This window comes from Heterocephalus glaber, unplaced genomic scaffold (genome assembly GCF_053883595.1).
Source record: "Heterocephalus glaber isolate CG9 unplaced genomic scaffold, H.glaber_assembly_v1.0 deba00001442, whole genome shotgun sequence".
Lineage (NCBI taxonomy): Eukaryota > Metazoa > Chordata > Mammalia > Rodentia > Bathyergidae > Heterocephalus > Heterocephalus glaber.
In genome coordinates, this window is record NW_028258296.1 from 50765989 (window position 1) to 50786299 (window position 20311).

General features: G+C 41.8%; 1 long non-coding RNA gene across 7 annotated transcripts in view; it reads right to left on the reverse strand.

Moving 5' to 3' along the window:
* Positions 1 to 524: 524 nt before the first annotated feature.
* LOC147827745 (uncharacterized) overlaps positions 525 to 20311 on the reverse strand; it is a 55319-nt gene continuing 35532 nt past the window's right edge. For 3 of the 7 annotated variants that reach the window (XR_015452051.1, XR_015452049.1, XR_015452047.1), the window contains 2 exons: positions 2659 to 4456; positions 525 to 1572 (listed from right to left, as the gene is read on the reverse strand). This is a non-coding gene — a long non-coding RNA (uncharacterized LOC147827745). Of the gene's footprint in view, positions 1573 to 2658; positions 4457 to 4808; positions 11227 to 20311 lie in introns of those variants that run through there. The other 4 variants (XR_015452052.1, XR_015452050.1, XR_015452048.1 and 1 more) reach the window with 4 other exon arrangements.

Consider the following 20311-nt stretch of genomic DNA (forward strand, 5'->3'; position numbering starts at 1 on the left):
TTGTTCTATTAAAAGCTTTTCTTTTAAAAAAAAAATACATTTTCTGGGTTTATTTTTAAGCTCTAGTGACACAGTGGTGAGTTCTGCCTATACTGGACTGTCTGAAGCTCCTGAACTCACCTTCCGCCTGCTCGTCGCACCTCTGGACATGGTCTTCCCGCAATGCCTCCAGCCACCTCTGCTCATGTGTCTCTTCCTCTAGGAAGACTTCCTGTCTTTCTGCACCACACATCCAACTCCGTGCTTGAGTCTGTTCCCCACAGCGTCCTAGATATGGCCCTAGTACAGTGCTGCTGACCGATTCACAAGCCGAACTTCCTGTTGGATCTGCCCAGTCTGATATGGCAGCCACCAGCCACGTGTGGCACTGAGCACTTGAACGGTATCTAATCTGAATATAGATATTTTATACATGTAAGATACACACTAACTGTGAAATACATAGTATGAAAAACCGTAAAATATTTCAATGATAATTTTATTTGATTACATATTGAAATAATAACATTACAGATATTCTGAGTTAGGTATGTTTTTTCTGTTTTATTAGTACATGCTTGCAGTACATAATGATTACATTTATCATGGGGGTGCTGGGGATTTAGCTCAGTGGTTCCACCGCCTGCCTCGCAAGCGCAAGGACCCGAATTTGATCCCCGGTACCAAAAAAAAAAAAAAGAAAAGTACATTTATCATGGGGAGTTGGTACATGTACACAATATATCTTCATTCCTTTCTTGTCCCTGCCCCTTCCATCCCTCCCTGCTCCTTCCAACTCTTGGTCCCTTTGCATTTACAAAAGCTCTATTTCCACTTTTTTCTTCAATTCTCTCTCTCTCTCTTTTCATCCCCTTTCCCTGCCCTCCCTTCACCCTCCCTCCATTTCTTATTCTCCTTTCCATTTGAAATGGAAGTTCCCTGTTTCGTTTTTATGTGGCTGCTAGAAAAAAATTAAATTACATATACATGTGGCTGCATTATATCTCTCTCACTCTATGTTGCTCAGACTGCAAGCCTGTAAGGGTCGGGTAGCCTGCTCCTCACTTTTGTACACCCAGTGTCCCATGCAGACACACACCGGGTGCTGGGAAAGCGTCTGGGGCTCTGCAAGTCTCACCGTGTGACACTCATCATTCTTGCTGCCCTGAGCACAAAGGCCTGGACTCACCCACCAAGCTCTTGGCAAGAGGCAGCTATAGAACAAATGTTAAAGGACGGAGATAATGCAAATACTTAATCTAAATATGTGGGAGGAATTTTTTTTAAATTTAGTTTTGCTTCAATTCCACTTGCTGACCACAGACATGATATTGACACCTCACAAATGGGACAAACTTGGTTTTGTTGACAGTTTTTGTTTTTTTCTTTTTGGTACCGGGAATCAAACTCAGGGCCCTTTGCTTGCCAGCCAGGTGCAGCGCCGCTAAGCTAAATCCCCGGCCCAGGAGAAAGTTGCTTTTAACTGTGATACCCTGGAGGGATTTTTCCAGGTTAAGATAAGAGGCCACCAGGCTGTTAGAGGAAGGGTCAAACTTCTCAAAAACTTGATCATTTGAAAAACAGTCCTGGGCTCTGCAAACAAGCACACAACAAAGTGCATAGAATGTAAAAAGGGATATTTACAATGTTACTTAGTAGTTTAGTGTGTCCTTTTGAATACTCATCAATTCAACATTAATTTCAACTTAAAATTTTTTAAGAATACAGAAATAAAACTGGCTCATTGTAAAAGAACTTTTAAAAGGCCCTAAACCTTACAACTTGTCAAAATGTGTAAAGCTAAAAGTCAGAGTCCTCTGTTGCTCTACTCCAAATAACCCTAATGACAACTAATAAAGGGTTGGTGGGTTTTTTTTGTTTTTTTTTTTTACTTCAGTTGAGGCTTAGGTTTTTGAGGTTTTTTTGCACTTTATTAAATTCTTTTATTGGTACATTGTAGGTATACAACACAATTACATTTCTCATTGGGAATTGTACCTTTATATAATGCATCTTGGTTCTTATTTTTTCCCCATTCCCCTGCCCCCCCTTCACCCCCTCCACCCTTCCCTATTTACAAAGACTTTATTTCCATTTTTTCCATTTCTCATTAAAGGGTTGGTGTTCTTCCTTCATGTTCTTTACTTTTCTTTTTTTTAAAAAATCCTGCATTCTAAATGTTATTCTGCAAGTTAACATTTTAATGTATGACTATAGTGTCAACATTTTCCCATGTTAATACACACAGACCTATCACATTCTTTTTAGCTATAGCATCCCATTCCACTTACTGAAATAACCCCCTATTGTTGCTATCAGCAGTAAAGACAAATAATTTTTCTCTGCTATAGAGAGGCTGCCTTCCTCAGACATGTCTTTGCAGTTTTTGTATTTCCACAGGAACAAAGGTTTCATTTTTGTCCCAATGAAGATGGTACAGCTAATCAGAATAAGATCATCTAAATTATAAAATAAATAAAGAAGGGTGGTGGAGGGGAAGGGGGATGACAATAGTGAATGTCTGGGCTTGATTTTTGTAATAATAAAAGAAAAGTTACACAAATTTCATTACTAGCTCTGCAATGCCTAAAGAGTTCCTTTCAGATTTAATCTAAATTAATTTCATCTAAGATCTCCACTTTGGATCAGCCTGTGTGAAGTCCAAGAACATCATCTTACCTGTGTCCCAGGGAGAGCTGTAATTGGATCCACTCTCTGTTCTGGCATTCACTGGGTCAGTTTCCACTTTTTCCTACTGAGCATCTTACCACTTCTTTAGTTACACAGGTAAATTGGTTTGAAATTCAAAACAATTGTATGTCTTTCATAATTCTCCTGAGAAAGAAAATTCTAAGAATAAACAATGACACTAGGGATTCTTCTCCCCCATGAGTTACAGCTAAAAGTGTCTGATTTGGCCTTATCCTAAAATGTAGACAGGTCACTGATCTCTCTAAATTAGTGTCTGCTAACCTGCAATATGGTGGTGCATCTCAGTCTGTTTTATGTTGCTATAACAAAATACATGGGGTTGGGTAAGATATAAAGAATAGAAGTCTAATTAGCTCACAGTTCTGGAGACTGAGAAGACCAGAGCTTGGCACTGGTATCTGCTTAGCTTCTGGTGAGGGCCTTCTTCCTGTATCACAAGATGCCACAGAGCAAGCACACTAGCTCAGGCCTTTTCCTCTTCTGATAAAGCTGCTAATGCCATCTTCGGTGTCTGTCCTCATGACTTCCTCTGATCTTAATTACCCCCAAAAGGGCCCACCTCCAAATACCATGCACACATAAATTTGAGGATTGAGTTTTCAATACATGAACTTCAGGAGACACACTGAAACAGTAGCATGGTGCCACCTACCTTGAATTATTACTGTCAAGAGTAGAGATGATGTGTGTAAAGCATGAAAGCAGAGCACATGTTCAAATAATGGGCAGTTGTTATTTTTGATTGAAACCACTAGAACTGATGGCGAAAGAGAGAAAAGAGAAAGGTGGTTAGGAGAAAAGAAAATCCAAGCAGTGTTAGCAGTGTTAGCAGGACAGTTTTGTTGTAGGAACTTTGATACCTGTTGTCCGCGGTACCAGGAACCAGGAGCTCCTAAGCAAGCACAGTCTGCCAAGTTCTGTTCAGGGAATTTGCATACAGCATCTTGCTTCTCAGAAATGACTTGCTGGTAGGTGTTTTTTCCCCATTTCATAGACGGCCAAACTGAGACCCAGAATTTTGCCTTTCTTGGATTTAGCAAACTAGTAAGCAGGTAAGCTGGTATTGAAAGCAGATCAGTTTGTCCCAAATTTGTATTTGTCTACTTACCAGGCTGCAGCCTACTGCCTTAGGCTGCCTAGTGACACCTTAAAAGTTCTTATCTCACACAGGCTTCTACACTTGACCCTACTCTGATAATAAATCCAGGGCCTCCCTCTTGCCTTAATTCTCTGCTGCATCTGTTTAGCACTCTTTCCACTGTGATAGAAAGAAAGTCTATGAAACTGGCTTTAGCATGTCTGGGAGCAATGTGCTTATGTGCATCAGAAGTCTAAAAGTGGACTTTGGCTTTGGCCATGGCTGCAGCCAGGGGCTCAGATAGGGTAATCAGGGTTCTGTCTCTCCTGTCGCTCTGCCCAGTTTCCAAACAGATTCAGAGATTGGCTTTATTTTCAAAGGACTCTCTAAATCTTATGTCCCATATCCACAGGGTTTAAAAAAAAAAAAAAGGATGCCCCTTTCCTCTTTTCTAGTGTCTATATTGTTCATGTACCAATTTTTTTAGTTTATCAGTACATCTATGTAGTACTTAATGTGTACATTCGTGTATCAAATATTAATGAAAATTCCCATGCCTCTTTCTCTGTGGCTTTAGGAATGGTATGCCCCACTGCCTGACTCCTGTTTCAGCCCATCCCTGTAACCGGGGGACGTAGGGCCACCCTTACCTGAAATACAAGGAATAGCTCCACACGAAACAGAGTTCTGTAACGAACAAGAAGTCCTGGTTAAGCCAAAACCACAGATAGCCTCTGCAGAATTCTTCATTGTTCTATTCAGTGACAACTCTCACATCCAACTTATTGGCTTAGACAAGCTCAGACTTTAGATATGTAATGTTTCCATGACCATTTCCTTTTGCATATTTCTCTTGCATTCCTTTCTCCAGTTTTTATGAGATATCCAAAAATACCATGAAGACACAGTATATCCTACTCCCTCCTTCTGCTCAATTTAGCATGATAGCACTATAAATTTTGATGCTTTTGGCTGCAATTTACAAACAACACCAATCTAAATGGCTTATATAACGAGGAAATCATCCCTTTGAACATACCGAACAGTCCCAAGGCAGGGCAGCTCCAGGGTTCACTGAGCCAGCAGCTCAGGATCTTTCCATTGTTCCTCTGCTGTCCTCCCTCCATATGGCTTTGTCCCCACTGTACCCTTGAGGTGAGGAAACCCCACAGTCCTGGGCACCATACCCAAGTGTGACAGCACCCTGTGGGAGGAAGGACTGACTCCGTATTTTTTAATTGAAAAACTGAGTCACCTACTGTTACCTGACCTACACTGTCTGATACATGTGGTGATTTAAGTTAAATTAATCCAAATTCAATACAAGTAAAAGCTTCTAAGTCACAGTGGCCACATTTCCATCATCACCGAAAGTTCTATCTGGTACCTGCCAAAACCAGTCATTGGCAAGAATGCAATTACTATGACTGTTAAGTTAAATATCAGTGGTGAAGTTTGTCACTAATACTAAACCCACCAATCATGTGCCTTGACTTTCCAGGAGTCCAGGAAGGCAAACCCTCAAGAAATATAATCCACTAGGGGAGAGAGACAAATCTACAACCACAGTGAAGGGTGACCCTCATGAATGCTGGAGGACAAGAACCAGCCAAAGGGCTCTGGCTGTAAAATGCAAGGACACAGTGATCTGGCTGAGGACAACAGGACAGACTACATGCAGAGGTGTGGGCAGCACTGGGCTTGAATGGAAAAGTGAAGATTTCTGTAGGTGGAGTATTGGGAGAAGGGTCTCAGCTCAAAGGCAAAGAAATCCTTGTTAGAAAAGAATTAGTGAGGACCAGGATTTAGCTCAGTGTGTCCACCCCCTGCCTTGCAAGCACAAGGTCCCTAGTTCGATCCCTGATACCCCAAAAAAAGAATCAGTGAAACTCTTGAGGACAGGGAGAGCCTTCTCAAGGGCAGCTACAGGGTGCTGACATGGTTATAAAGTGTAGGATGGACGAGGGCAGGAAGCCTGGATTCCCACAGTCCTACTTCAAGAGGGTCACAAGCGGGGCATAGTGGTCCACACCAGCAATCCGAGCACTCCGGGAAGCTGAGTCAGGAGGATGAAACGTTCGAGCCCAATCTGGGTAACTTAGTGATTTAGCAAAATCCTGCTTCAAAATATAAATAAATGAATGAATGAGTGAGTGAGGCAGGGATACAGTTCAGTGCAAAGGTTCTGGGTTCAATTCCAAGTAATAAAAAAAAAACCACACAAAAACATCAACGAACTATTGCAAGAGTCCAAACAAGTAAAACCGAAGTCTTAAGAACAAATAGAAAACAAGTGATAAAGATAGGACTGGTGGGGTAGAATGCCCTAATAATTAGTCTGAGTTCTATTAAGAGTTAAAGACCAAAATGACATTGGCTTTTTAAAAATGCATTTGAAATATATCAAGCTTGAAAATTCTTACAAATGACAGAAATGACAGATATAGAAACTTACAGGAGAGTAATTTGGTTTTCATAGCACCTTGTCAAAATGGAAGTCCCCTCTTATCAAGAAAATACTTCATAATGTAGTGCATCCAATAACAAACTGAGTCTCCTTTGTTGTCATTTTTAATGGCAGTTGTAAGGAGCAGAGCTTGTGAGATTTCCTCTTTATAGGCAGGTACTCTAAGGAGAATGCCAAAGGCAGTTTATTTATATGGAATATGTTTATATATGAGAGAAATGGTAAAAGTTTTTTCAAATGTGATACAATTATAAAAATTTACATGACTTGGGTTTAACAAAAGAAAGACTTCCCTCTCTGCTCCACCCTTCTAGTGACATGGGAGCTTTCACGTAAGTGCATGCGCATAGAACTGAAGAACAAGCCGTGTTTCCAAGATGTGTAGCTGGCAATTCAGCTCAGAAGGCAGGCCAGCCCATGAGCGTGTGTACAAAGCCCTTGCTCTTTAATATGAGTCTGGTAGTTGGTTAATTTACAGTATTTTCCAGCTGTTCCTTTAACACACACACACATTTGAAAATTTGAAATTTCCCTGAGACAAACATCCTGAATCCATTTTAGATGTGTAAGTGATATAGGATAATTTAGGGCCTGAGCATATATATTAGCTGATATCAGGATTCACTTTTTGATGGTGTCTGTCAGCCTACTTGTCCAACACTGTCTTTCGTGACTACATCAGGCCACCTAAGGCATTTGAAGTTATTAGTGGAATGAAAATTTCAGCCCTCATTGACACAAACAAAATTCAAATATTCTTAAAGTGAGAACTGCAATATCTAATTGGTGATTCTAGTTTCTCCAAGTTTTTAAAGGAGAAGAACACATCCTGGATTTATTATCTATCCACACACTACTTCGTGAGATCTCTTTCTACCTAATGTCTAATACTTCTGACATTAGAGTTCCATGTACATCTATGCTGCTTCTTTGTCAAAGATAAACTATAGCTAGCAGAAATGAAGGGATGGAGCGGGAAAAGATAACTCATGTTTAATGAACACTGTTTGGAAGTTAGGATCTATGCAATGTCTTTTATCTCTCTCTGCAACTCTGAGGTCAGTACAAACTGAGGCCTTAAATGGCAAGTAACCCCCTTAAAGTCTCATAAGGGGTTGATTCTGGTCTGCTTAGTAACTAAGGCCCAACTCTAATGTCCAAATCTGTGAAATGTTTATGAAAGATGACAAATTTTCAAATTCCAGGGGCTTTTTGGAGCTCAGTAAAGAAAATTATTCTCCGTTTGTAAGTTGCCTAATATTCCCAGGTCTGACATTCCACCACAGAGAGGCAAGCTCGTAAAATATTTATGGGGTAGAACTGCTGATAACGGCTAATCTAAAAGCCTCTAAAAGCCCAAAGTTCTAAAGATAGGACCCAAAGAACAGATTGTTCATTATTTTTATAACTGTTCCTTAACATTAATTGATCTTGGTCAATGTTCCAGTAGTGGCATAAAGAATCTGGGAATTTAAACCAACAACTTGGCCTCTCTCCTTGAATACAAAGAGATCTTAGTTTTGTTATTTACCTTTGCTGTGTTCTGTTCTCCTTATCTACAAAACGAGTATGATAATATACTGAAGGCATAATGAGGCCACATACATGAAAAGTCTTGAAAATATTATCCAGGCATCCTGACTTCCCTGTAAGAAATACAAGCATGATGTGAAGTGGACGCACACGTGTACTCTAATGGCTGATGGTCACTGACTGTTTATCATGTGCGGGCACTGTGCTAAGCAACTGCCATCATTTCACTTAATTCTTACAGCACTTTCACTTTGTGTGACAGTTAATCTTGGTTGTCAACTTGCTAGGCTTAAGAGATGCCTAGGAGATTAGGAAAGCACACTCTGAGTGTGTTTGGGAAGGTTATCGGAGATGTGATCTTGGGCACTGCGTCTGGTCTCTGGGCCCTTTCCACTCTGGCACTCTTTCCTCATCTCTCTGCTTCCCAGATGCCCTGAGTTGAGCAACTTTCCTCCATCATGCCCTTTGGCCATGTTGTTTGTGTCTTGAAGCCAGCTGACCATGGACTGAATCCTCTGAAATTCTGAGCCAAATTAAACTTCCTCTCCTTGAAGGTGTAGCTGTCAGCTATTTTATTCCATCAATGGAAAAGCTGACTGATATGTGATAGGATTAGTATTCCCATTTTACAGATGGGAGAAACGGGGCATAGAGATCTAGGAAAAGTTCCAAATCACATAGCTGAGAAAAGGCAGAGTTGAGTGGAATTCCAGCCCAGATGGTTTTCATCCAGAGGCCATACTATTAATTATTATCCTTTACTGCTTCCCATTTAAAAATACAACAAAATGGCCTCACATAACAATTAGGATAATTATCCAAGGATAAGCATTTGATCAATAAACTCCTGCCGGAAGATTCGAGTTCAAACATTTGCCTCCCAACATGGGCACCCTGGAAGATAGTCTCATTAGTACTGCACACTCATAGATCATGCCTCAGTTCTGGGCATCTCCTGACCAGCCCCTTTCTATTCCTTCCCCCAACTGCCATCACTTCTGCTGATAATCAGATGTTTTCAGTCCCTCTTCACTCTGTGCTCCCGCCTGACTCTCCAAGAAACCTTCCCAAGCCCACTCTTGGACGTCTGGGCTGCCTTCCTATGGTTCTCAGAATGCCAGGAGCCTCCCTGCACCCCAGCCGGCCGCCCTCTGGGGGAATCCTGTTCCTCTTGGGCCTGTTCCTTCTTATGGGAACCTCAAGAACAGCACTGTGTTGTGGGTGTCTAGTAGCTCAGCACCTCATTCTACCCCACACTGAGAGCTGCCCAAAGTGAGTCTCCAGAAATTAGTAGACAATGGTGTTTTGGATTGGATCCCAGAAACAGACAGAGCATATTATAATAGAAACCCAGATGAAATCTGAATAAAGTCTGTAGTTCAGTTAATAGTCTTATACCAACTTTAATTGTTGACTTTTGATAAATGTTCCATGACTGTGTAACATGCTAACCCAGAGGAATCTGGGTGAATGGCTTATAAGAACCCGAAATCTTTGCAATTCCTTGATAAATCTACAATTATTTTGAAATGATAAGTTTAGAAGTCAGAATTTAAATGACTTTGCAGCATAATATAGCCCCTTTTTGGAATCAGGTAAACCTAAGCTACCTACTAGATATACTTGTGATCTTAGGCAAAGCCATACAGTCTCTCCCTGCCTCATTGTTGGATGGACAGGCACAGTGGAAGCATTCACTAAATGGTAGGTAGTTTTGATTCTCTGTATTATATTCATATTAACAACATATTGCTACTATGATAATTTATCGAGAATATGGTCTCAGCCAGCTGCAATGGCATATTCCTGTAACCTCTGCTACTTTGGAGGCTGAGGTAAGAGGATCACTTGAGCTCACAAGTTTGAGAACAGCCTGGGCAACTAGCGAGACCCTGTCTTAAACCGAAAAACAAAGAAGAGCAATGGCCGAAACTTTCCTCTTCAAACTTATCTCTCACTGCTCACCTTCCAGCATCCCATGTCCACTTGTCTCCTCAACACCAGCTGAGTGTACTCTCTGCACCATTCCAGGCACCGGAAGGCCACAATGAACCAATATAAACACCCCAAATCCCTGTCATAGACGGCTTGCCTTCTAGTGGGGACAGACAGGTGACAGACACAACCTTTATAATACACTGGCTCTCAAAGTGCTTCCCCAGCAGCATCAGCAGCACCCTTTGGGAACTTGTTAGAAATGCACATCCTTGGGCCCTGCCTGGACCCACTCCATCAGGGTTCTGGGGTCTGGCCCAGCAGACTGAACAAGCAGACTGACCAGAGCTCAGTCAGTTCTCGAGTTTAAGAACCACTGACATAGTGTGTCAGTGATGATCATATTTTAGAGAGAACTAAAGCAGGAAATGGGGATGGAATGCTAGGGTGAGGAGGCAGATTGTGCTTTTAAACAGGGTATATAAAAATGCCTTACTCTAAAGGTGGCATCTACCTAAAGGCACAAAAGATGAAGAAGTGGGCTTCCAGGATATCCAATGGAAGAGTGTTTTAGGCAGAGGAAAGGGCAGGTGCAAAGGCCCTCAGGCAGCAGTGGACCTAGGGTGTTGAAGGAATAGCAACTGGACTGGGGTTCCCAAGGGGGAGAAAGCAGGTGAGGCCATAGGGCTCCAAACTCCGTGAGGAGTTGGAAGCCACTGTGAAGAGTATGACATTTATATACTGAGCCATGGTTCTTCCAAAACCACTCTGCCTTTTCCTGAATGACGAGAGCCCTTCCCCCATCTCACAAATCCACCTCCCTGCTTCGCCTTCGTGGTCCTGGCCAATTCCCTCTCTCCTAGGCTTCACCATCCCATGCTGTCTGAAGGAGTCCATGCCTCCCAGAGTTTCCATTGCATTTTGGTTACTGCAAGCACCTTGCCTGGATACAGGGTTCCCACATTTTGCCCTCTTGGATTATGTCTGCCTAAAGAAGAAACTCAGTCTTTTCCTTCCTTTATTCTCATTGCTTGTCTCCATATCCTCACATTACAATGTCCCCGTAAATATTTAGTGATCTTCTCTTACCATGCCTGGATAGAAACCAACACATAGTTGGCATCAATAAATATCACAAATGTTGCTGATGGCTTTTTAATTCCCTCTGTCAGAGGGAATAGAAAAAGGAACTCATAGATTTTGTTCTCAAACCATCAAGGCATTTTGGATTTGTTTTAAGGACTGAGCCAGAGTTTGACAGAAAACTGGTACAGTCACTCCCTGACTCCCAGTTACTCTCCCTCTTGCCTAATGGCCTAAATAGTTTTTGCTGCCTGCAGCTCTGATTATTGGCAGAGAGTATCACCAGTTTACTGCTAGACCTGGGCCCAAGTAGAACAAGTTGGCAGGTGGCAGGAAAAGAAATGGGCATGGAGCTCCACCTGATCTGGGTTTGGATGCTAGCCCCATCACCCTCAGGACTCTTACTTAGGCTATGCCCTGCCTTTCTCCCCTCCCCTCCCCTCCCCTCCCCTCCCCCTCCTTTCTTAATATCATGAATCTCCCCAGCAAATGGCTGATCCTAGTATTAAATTTGTTTAACGCATAAGGTAAAGTACATAACATTACAGAGTGAAAAGCTCTTATAGAAAAAAATGTCCAAAGTTCTCTGAATAATTTAAAAATTATGCTATACTAACCAGGGCATGGGGGCACATGACTGCAATCCTAGTTACTCAGGAGAATTGCAACTTCATGCACAGCCTGGGCAAATTAGCAAGACCCTGTCTTAGTTGTAAAAAGGGTTGGGGATGTGGCTTAGTGAGACAGTGCCTGCCTAGCATGTGCAAGGCCCTGGGTTCACCACCACCAAAAAAAAACCATGCTATACTAATATTTCTGGTTCTCTATTAGTGTATTATATAATGAGGTTTAGTGGCAGATTTAGTAAATTCCAAAAATTTGACATAATGATGGGTGTAAAAGCTATTTCAAAAATATTAACAACTATAATATCATACAAAATTATCAGCCATTTCTATTACTGACAGAAATATGACTACTATAACTACAGTGGGTTAAGTTTTCTGTTCATGAACACCAATAGTTAGTTTGACTCTTTCCCTAATTGTTACAGGTTAATGAAGAGAGGAGATATTTTTTCATCCTATTTCATCCTGAATTGCATGCAAAACTCTGTTAACAATCCAAGAATATAATTTGGGAAAAATTACTTTACCTCTCTAAATTTTAGTACCTTTATCTATAAAATGATGCTTAATAAAAAACAGCTATTACTATTATTATTTTCACCAATGGTGGTGGTAGTAAGGACTCCCCATAAATACTTCCTAACATACTCAGTAACGTACTTCTTGGTTCTATAAATTGACAAGTAGGAGGTCACCCTTTTATATAAAGAGCCCACCCTCTGTGTTCCTTATAGGACTGAAATTTCACCTTGAGAGACACAAGCATGCTTTGGGGACTGAAAAACTTCCAACTTCAAGAAACTAAGAACAAAAATAAATCCTCCTGAGAAACTATCATCTTAAATTCTAGTCATTCATCTCTCTAACCCTAAATTAAGGAATGAGACATTTACTGGACCAAGAGAAAAAAAAATCTGGATGGGAAAAAAATGATACCTACTTGGAACAATCTACTCTCTGTTCATTTTTTCCCAAGGATCTTTTCAGGAGACTAAATTGTTTGCAAAACAAGATCATATTTATTCTATGGCCATGGTTTTGAAGAGGAGTTCCCTAAAGCTCATCAGTGTATTTGCTTATATTTGCATGTGCCTGAATAACCATGCATTCTAGTTTAGTCTCCAGTTAATTTCTTTCTTTTATTCCCACACAAAAGATGGTTTTATTCTGGGGACGCTTTGATTCCATTTTTATAAGCACGAGTGGAAAAAACATCTAACAAATTCCTGTTGGAAAATATTTTTTCATTATACACTGTACGTAGCCAATTAAATTCCTGGATCGCTTTTTCATTTAGTGCAGTGAAACCACATCTAAAAATTTTAATTTTCATTTTTACCTCATTTTAGTCCATAGAACTCTTTTTTTCCTTATACTGAGTAGGACTCAAGGAGGACTGAGCTATATCCCTAGCCTGTTTTTAGAAAAAAATATATATTTTTATTAGAGCATGTTAGTAATACAGAATGGTGAGGTTTGTTTTGGGAAATTGGTACATTCACTTAACATGATCTTGCTAATTTTTAATCACATTACTCGCATTGCCTTGAGTTTCACTGGTGATTGCTCTTAGATATTGTGGTTCTTCAGAATTCTGTCCTCTGGTCTTGTCTCATGTTGGCCTATTTATGTGTCCTCCTTGGCCTATTTTATCTACTTCTGTGGCTGTAACATCTACCTAGGTACTAAAGTCATCTAAGTTGATATGTCAAGACAGTGGTGGAGAATCTATGGCATATGTGCCACAGTGGGCTATTTGTTATAATTGAAAGCTCTAAAAGGTTCGTCATCACTACATCTAGCACGTCTATATTCACATATTAAACTATTCCAGGATGTCTCTATGTGAGTGACTCATGGACGCCTTGAATTTAACGTGTCTGACAATATCTTCTTTCCCAAGAGCTTGTTGTTCCATGTCCCTGGTAGGTTGCATCACAATCACTTACACATAAACTCAAGACATAAACTTTAAAAACATCAATGGTTTTCCATTTTCTTCCAAACAGCACCAAAACTCCTTAGCATAACACAAAAGACCCTTGTTAACAAGGCCTGCATGTGTGCATATAATACACCCCTGGCTTCAGCCAAGTGCAGGTCCTGGCACCTCTTGGAATTAGCTGTGGAGTTTTTGTGCACATTGTTTCTTTACTTCAAGAACAACCTTCACTTCCTTCTTTCCCACTACTTTCTCCCTGTAGATAGATGCCTTGCTGTTTCCATTGCTTCTTTAACATTGCTCTGGTGTCATCTCCAGAGGGCTTCAACACCTTCTTACCGTAATAGGCCCAAGGTGGGAATTAGTTATGAAATTTCAATTAGGGGCTTTGTACTTTGAGTGTATTCCATTTCTCATCTTTTTCTAATCTGCTCAACAGTCTTGCAAAGTAAGTGTCATTATCCTGGTTTAACAATAAAGAAACTGGGATCATAGAAGTAAAGAAACCTAGGAGCTTATTAGAAATGCGACTTTCCAGGCTCCTTGCTTGGCTACTGAACCTGAATCTCCGTAGGTGGCTCCAGCCATCTGTGTTTCAAGTCTCCCCAGGTGATTCTGAGGAACACCAAGACTTGAGAAGCTCAAGAGCTGGGGTTACATGGTCCATGAAGAAGAGCAATGCTTGAGGGGTTACCTCAGAGGAAAACAACTTTCTCTCCAGTGCTTGAAAACCAACTGGACGTCCCTTTGGTAAACATGCTGTTCTAGGATGGAAATTAACTGGACATTGTTTCTCCCTATATTATCTTCCATCGGTTTAAAATTTCTGGTTTTATACAATGGTACCTCGGTTTATGAATTTAATTTGTCTTATGATTTGGGGGAAGATGGGTGCGTTTGTGTCTGTGTGGGGAAGATGGCCGTGGTCATGTTTGTCACCCAAAGCAGAGTTTCAAAGTGGAAGCAAAATTTTGCTGAATGCTTTTGTTTTGAATTGAATTGTTTGAAAATAGAAGCATTTGTGAACCAAGGCATTACTGTATTTAGCTCTAACCATTTTTTTTAAATTTTTATAAAATAAATTTATTATCAAACACACACATACAGAAATTAAAAACATTCAAAGAAGAACAATGCAAGGGAAAAAAACCTACAATAATATTCAAATACAGTAGAACTCAACCAAAACAAAACTGAAAAGCACTTAAACATTTTTCCATATAACTTAAAAAAAAACATCTCAAGCACCAACAAGACACCAGAGGATGTGATTTGTTTCAGAAAGATCCCAAAACCAACACTGAACAAATAGTGGTCTGGAAAAAAAAACTCCAGCTAGCTAGCAGACTCCACATAAGCCAAACTTCTGCCTAACTTAAATTTCGATACAGTCATATGACACACGACAGAAACACAATCCAAGACACCATTTTGATTTGGTTTTAGTACAGGGCAAGAGCTAGGGATCCAGTTTTCCCAGAACCACTTCTTACAGGCTGTATTTTTCATCAGTGTCTGTTTTGGCCCCTTCTTGCTGAAGGTGTAGGGAGTTGTTTCTGTTTTCTGCTCTACTCCATTTTCTACTTGCCTGATTTTGTGCCAGTGCTATGTTGTTTTGAGAAGTGAATGGGATCCCATCACTGCTTTCCTTGTTAGTTGCCAGTCACTAGAGAAGCAAGTACCCCAATTGGCCATCCTGTAAAGAAATCTCTTCTCAAAGAATTTTGCATAAGTGAGTTCCTTGAATTTATCATGCTCAGATATCACCCACAGAGAGAGAGATATAGTGAACCATGAGTCACTACAAAAATAAATGCTGTCCCTTCCTCTTCCTTCAGACAAACAAGATACTGACACGACTCTTATTTCGTACTGGCAAACCTATCCCCAAAGGCTTGGTCAAGCCACCACAAACCAGCAAGATCCTGCATCTGGTGGCCCTGAGCACTTGTCTTTCCTGATGCAGGTTTCTAAGTACTCAGAGACCAATGCCCTGAGAAGCTAGAGAGGGTAAGATGAGGTATGTAGAAAGCTAAAAGAGAGGCTGGGTTCTTTCTAGGTGAGACAGGACAATGGAGGAGCAAGTGGGAAGTTCACAGGGAGAAGGAGACACTCCACCTTGTGTAAGAAAATCATATTAGATAGAGCCGGAGGGTCTCCCCTTGGAAAACTGTCTCACCTTAAGGAAATCCAAGGTTTGCAAATGTCCCTACCTACAGATAAATTTGAAATGTATTTCCATTCTCCCTCCACCAAAGAATGAATTTAACTATGTGCTTCTGCATGAAAATCCACTCTCATTTAGAGAACAGATTATGCAAAAGATGAGGCACACCTGCACCAGGGTGTCGGGTGCTCCGAATCATCCATAACCCTTCATTACCTTCAAAGATGTGTTCTCAGGAAAATAAAACAAGGGCTTAACTCTTTCAAGAAACAACCCCAGTCCTGATTTCACAGAGATCCACACTGAGGGGTGGAGATTTAGGAAGGCTTTGATAGGATTGTCACAGGCTAGGAAAGCACAGGAAGTGTTCAAACCGAGGGAATGAAAACACAGGGCACAGATGGGGAAAACATGGTGTACAGATAGAAATCTGATGGCATACCCGATCTTTATTATAGCTGGAGGGGGTATCAGGAAACAGATCTAAAACCATCTGGCTGTTGAAATAGAACTGTAATTGGCCAAAAAGTCTTTCTCAAGATAGAAACGGTTTGTCCAGGTCTCAGGAACCACCTGGGCTGGCGTGGAGCCATGGTATCCAGGCTCTTAAGTACCTGGGGCTGGAACATACTATTCTCAGATGCTGTACCCATGAGGTAACTACAGGAATGTATCCCCATTTTGATTATTCCTTGGAATGTGGAGCCTTTAGCTCTGGGCCTAGAGAGCCCCTCTCGAGGCAGTGTTCTATAAAGGGAGAAGGAAGAGAAAAGCCATCTCTGACCTGTGCAGTCTGAAAAGCAGGGGTAGGGGGTCGGGGGGTTGGTCAGTAGGAACTCAAGCTAAATTTTGGCTTCTCCATGTTCATTTTGCCCCTAGTTGCCTGGGAGGGTGCAGGCCCCATCTGTCAGTCAGCAGCTGAACTTGGAGGCCCAAACACTAAGAGAGGCTCCTTCAGTGTGTCCTATTTTAGATGGCAATGGCTCCTTGCAGAGGGGAGGACTGTTTTGGAAGACCCTTTACTGTGAGTTCTTTAGGTCAACAAAGACTTGTGCTTTTCAGGAGAAGATGCTAGTTATTACTGTCTAGGTTAGGGAAGAATTCACATCACTTGCTTTTTTTATGGTTTGCCATGGGCCATTTTCACAAAAAAAACCTACACTGAGCTGGAGACAGAAACACGGCCTCTGGGCTGCAGCAGCACAAGGCTGCTCTAGTGACTATCCTGGCTGAGCACCTCCTGGTCCTTCTGAGGCCTCTTGCAGGACATCTCCAGGACCCTCAAGTTCTCTGAGCTCAGTTTGGAGATACTGAATTAGCCAATGTCATTCAGTGTGCGCTCCCAGCTCTGCTTCCCATGGCTCAACAAATAGCATGGCTCACCCTTCAGTAGAATCCAGCACATCTACTGGTTGTCACAGTTCAATTCCTGCTACCTGTGCCTAGCAGGCCTCTAATAAGAGGTTGAAATGATTATTTTAGTATTCTAGATCCTGTCCCAGGACAGCAGCTGTTGGCAGGCCTCTTGGTAACTGCCTTTATATAAGCCCCAAACCAGTTACAGCCTGTGTTGAGCTGTGTTCTTACATTCCCTCTAATATCCATCATCAGCAAGTAAGAATAATGCCTAAATTACAGTTATACCATCATGCTAAGTTAGTCTTCTCTGGGACAAATGTGTCTTTAACACATCAAAAAGCAAATTAATGCATTCTGATTTGGAAAAAAGAGAGGCTTCCAATATCTTGGGTCAACAACTCACTTTAAATTCTCTACTTGCCACTCCTGAATAATTAAAATTCAAGGTCACACATGTCACTGAAGGGACCTATAATTAACATCCAAGCCCAGTGATAGACTCTAAATTGCCTCATACTGTTCTTTAAAGGGGGATGAGAAATACAGAGGAGGGAAACCACCTTGGCCTCACTTTTATTCAGAAAAAATAACCCAGCCTTCCATGGTTTCAATGCTTTTTCTTTTATCAGGAGATAAAAAGCATGTTTAAGGTAAATCCTGATTAAATGACACAGTCATCTTCTAGGTGGATATTACAAGGTTTTGAAACAGTAGCAAAGTCATAATCCATGTGGTAGATAAATGGAAGGAAGTTCAGATACTATCAAATCCTACACCCATATTTTACAAGTAAGGGAACCAAATGAGGTTTTCCTCATGTCTCAAAGCTAGCTAGCCAACAGAGGCACGACAGCCCATGTTTATGGCTCCAGGTGCAATGTTTTTCCTACTACTGTATATCATATAACAATTGCAAAGCAATTAGAAAACATCTCTCCATCCTGCTGTTTTGCTTATAGTGCAATTTAAATACTATCCTTCGAAGTCTTCAGATACAGCTAACACAGAAACCTACCTGGGTTTTTCTGCACACTTTGGCTAGAAATGGATGATCTTTAAGCTTTCAAGCATCTCTCTCATTGTTGCATCTATAGATAGTAGGGCATTTCTGGGTGGGCTGGCAGCAACCACAGGGCTGGTACTGTATCAGGAGAGATGCATTCTGGAAGCCTGCCAATCCTGAACCCTGGATGCATTAGAACTGCTCAGAGAAGGTACCTGTACCTCTAGAGACTGACCAACTTGGTCTAGGGTAGACCAGGCCCTGGCATTTTCCAAAGTTCCTTTGGTGATATGCATGTACACCAAGAGTTGAAAATCACTAGAGGACAGGTTTTGCTGTGAATCAGAGCTGGGCTTGAAAATTGCCAGCTCTGACAAGTACACCTTTTCTCTCTGGGTTTCCCTCAGAGAGACAAATAAGACACCAACACAGACTTTATTTCATACTGCCAACCCTATCATTCTGGCCTTGGCCAAACGACCACAAATAAACAAGATCCCACATTTGGCAGCCTTCCCTGCCTTGGGTGTGAACATTCTCAGATGGAATGATGCAAGCATTAAATTAGATTCATATATAAAGTATATAATAGTTTCTCAATAAATATCTTCCTCTTTACATTTAGGCAGCTATCATAAAAAGATAAAAATAGCCTGAAGTCACCTAGTGAAAGGGAAAAGGAGGAAGGATAATTATGGGGCCTGGCAGTATGAAAGATATTTGGTACTAGATCAATGCATCTGGATTCTCTCCTCCTTTCTGCCAAAATAAACTTTCCTGTAAATCAAGGGCTGGGCGTACTTAATCCTTCAGGGTGTGGGTCTACAGCCATTCAATGATTTGCATTGTTTTGTTTGGGCTGGGTATTTTCTGTGCACCACCCTGTGTATGGGTCTCTGTTTGTGTGCGTTAAGCTACCAGGTGAACCTTTCAGGGGATGTGGTCAAGGTTGTAGGAGATTGGCAAGGGGCAGAGATGGCTCTTCTCTCTGCCAGATACTGTGTACTTCTCACCACTGCTACCTGCAGGAGGTGATTCTCTGCCAACCCAACCCTTACAAATGCCTTACAAAATGCCTCGGGTGATTGCCCAAATATTAACATAGTCGAAGACAAAGATGAGACAAAGATGCCATTTCCATTGAGCATATGGAAAATTCTGGTGCCACAGGGAACAGGCATGGAAGAGCAGCAGTAGGTGACTAGTTAGCACTCAACGACTTTAGTTCTTGGAACCACCCCAGTGAGAAAATACAACCGAGGTTATTTTTTCGTTATTCCTTTTGTATTTTCTTCAGCCTGTTCAGCAGAGTTGTTAAACTGCACCCTCTCTTCCCAGCCTAAGGGGCCTCTGCTCCACTGTGACGCGTGTGTGTCCTTTGTTCTTGTTCCTGCCTCTGTGGTGAGCTCCTGCCCATGGCATGGGTGAGCTCCAGGCATCGGGCTGTTTTCCCACCCCTCATACTCTGTAGCGTCATTTCTCATACTCAGAGATTTCCCAATGTTCCGGCTCTGGACTCCACCTTAAGCAGGAAGCTTTGCTCCCCAAGTGTCACAGCCAAGCATGGCTGGGAGACACATGGAAGCGGAAGCGTGGTACATGGAGGCAGCAGGGGGCTGTGCATGGCCTCACAGGTTCATGGCTCCATCGCCCAGCGAGCTCCCAGGCCACCATCCGGGTGCTTCCTTCTGCCGTTTTTGTTAGGCATCTCTCTACCATCACTGTCTAAAGCATCTAAACAGGCCAGATGGCTCCACACAGCCTGCCCCAGGAGCTCCTGCCCCTTCTCCCTTCCTCTCCCAGGAGCCCCAGCCCCTTGCCCTGCAGTCATCAAGCACAGGAGCCATTCAACTGTACAACTATTTGTACTAAAGTGTGAAGGACTTTCAGGGTAGAGACTATTTAGCAGAGGTTAAAGTTCACATTACACAATCTGTAAGGCACAGTTTAAATCATTAAACAGCCTTCCTAGGCTGTTCCTGTTTTCACGCCCCCACAAATCAGCTTTTCTAGTCCTTTACTTTCTTTTTTCTTCTTCTCTCTCTCCCCTTCTCCCCTCTCCCTCTCTCTGCCTCCCCTGCCCTTTCCAGTGCTGGGAATGGAACCCAAGGCTTCATGCATGCTAGGTAAGCATTGCACCACTGAGCTACACTCCCAGCTTTATGCTTCCTTTAATGGGGTTTTCATATACACTACTTTGTTACTTGCAAGAAAAAGAGTCCTTCTCTTTTCAGGCCTCAGTTCCATCCTCAGCCTCTGACAGAGATTCTCTTTTGCCCATCAGAACCTCTGATGTAGTAGGAAACTACGAACAAACCTGGGATGGAACCTTTTTGGTGCTGAATTTCTATCCTAGAAATTCTTAAAAATACAAAGTATCTACCTAGAGGCTCGAATCAACACTAGTTGACAATTAATTGGCAA